Genomic DNA, 1,884 nt, shown 5'->3' on the forward strand with positions numbered 1-1,884 from the left:
AGGACATCTGTCCCAAAAGTGCTGTGTCCTGTAAAAGCGCCATTCCAATTGGCACCATGAATGTATTAGGACGGTAAGCTCAGGTAGCCAAACACCTAGACTACTCAGGAGAAGTGGGTACTTCCATGTTTAGATCAACATCTTACAACCTTCACTGAGAAGTCATTTAAACCACCTAACTGGATCAAAGCTAAAATGTAGAGCTGGGCAGAACATTTTTGATAAAATGTTTTTTAGTTGAAATATGCTGTCTTGTCAAAGCCAAAATGTATTGCAGAGATGTATTTAGTTTGGTGAAGTTTTCATCAGGAAGGTTTTTGCAGTCCAAGATTGTCTCTCAGGTCACAGAGAGAGACCTGAATTGAAAACTTGACCTTTTCAATCCTTAAACGGATGTTTCTGACACAATTCTATTTTGCAAAAATGTCTGAATGTTTTATCTTCATTCCAGTGCAGAACAAAAACAAATTTTTAAACCTCAACATTTTGTCGTGAAATGGAATTGTCATTCTCCAGCCAGCTCAAGTAAAATATCAATACTTAACAGCTTATAGCCTTACCTTCGGTCCTGGAAGGCCTTGAAGACCCTACAGTTGAGATAAGAAATGGTAATATTTTGTTACTATGATTTTAAATCCCAGTATCCTGGTTTCATGTGCAGTGTGATAACTTGCTTTTCTGACAAGGTGGATGAGGTAATATCTTTTATTGGACCAACTTCTGTTGGTGAGAGAGACAAGCTTTTGAGCTTACACAGAGCTTACACAGAGCTGATCCAATAAAAGATATTACCTCTCCCACCTTTTCTCTCTAATATCCTGGGACCAACATAGTTACAACAACACTGCATACAACCTTTCTCTTCTGGCATACTGAGCTCATTTATACTTAATGTGACATTGTCAACTACATGCATACATAGTGTTTTGGAAGGTATCATTTTTTACACTAGGATATACTTCATGTACTCTGGTTTGGTAATGAAGAGAGTGTATCCAAAAACAATCCGGCAGTGGTGCATGCCAGCTGCTAAGATTTTCCTGGTTCGTCACTCTGATTACATTTCTCTAGTGGTTCCCGGTTCACCTTTGCATCAAACACAAGCGCTTTCCTTTAACTTTAAGGCCCATCACAACATAGGGTATGGCTATCTAGCTAAATTAGTAACCTTCTGCTGTGTCAGTTCCTCTCTTTACGCTGCCGTTATTTCCAACCTTTACTGCCAACCTGTGAGCTTCGCCCTCAGATACCTCTGTCTCCCACACCGCTTCTTATACACGAGAAAAGCTCCATCAAAAATCTATACAGCCATTACACTAGCTTCATTCAAATATTTCCTTAAGTCTCATCCCCCAAAGTAATCAAACAGAACTTACTGCAACACCTGGTGGGCCTTGGGGCCCGGGTGGCCCCGATACCTAAAACCAAGGTAAAAAAGTAATTGTCATAATAAATGCTTCTGTGAAAGTACAAGGCACAGTCTATAGAAAACTAGATATTTGAGAGCAGTGGATGGCTGGTTATTAAATCACATGGAAAATGGCGTTTGCCACTCCAAGAAGCTCATGAAGGTTATGAGGATGCTGTCGTGTCAGTGATAAGGTGGCTGGTGTGAGACCTGCAGAGTTTCAAGAAGCACTGGTGACAAGATTCAACTGTACATCTTCTGATAGTACAGAAAAACGTGAAGAGAGACACTTACTGAGTCCCCTGGGTCTCCTTTTTCCCCATCCTCACCAGGTTCTCCTTTCTCTCCCTGTAAACACAACAATATAACTATGTAAACAGATTTCAGAGTGGTAGCCGTGTTAGTCTGTATCAGCAAAAAGAATGAGGTGTAATTGTGGCACCTTAGAGACTAACAAATGTATTTGAGCATAAGCT

At 40.3% G+C, this 1,884-nt stretch overlaps 1 long non-coding RNA gene across 1 annotated transcript; it reads right to left on the minus strand.

Annotated features, from left to right (window-relative positions):
* Window positions 1–559: 559 nt before the first annotated feature.
* LOC113408379 lies at window positions 560–1,763 on the minus strand. The gene is made up of 3 exons (XR_003370294.2): window positions 1,703–1,763; window positions 1,377–1,418; window positions 560–587 (listed from the first exon to the last, which is right to left on the minus strand). It is a non-coding gene; the product is annotated as an uncharacterized LOC113408379 (long non-coding RNA).
* Between the last annotated feature and the right edge of the window lie 121 nt (window positions 1,764–1,884).

The sequence above is a fragment of the Terrapene carolina genome, unplaced genomic scaffold (assembly GCF_002925995.2).
Source record: "Terrapene carolina triunguis isolate 2854851 unplaced genomic scaffold, T_m_triunguis-2.0 Scaffold11178, whole genome shotgun sequence".
Classification (NCBI taxonomy): domain Eukaryota; kingdom Metazoa; phylum Chordata; order Testudines; family Emydidae; genus Terrapene; species Terrapene triunguis.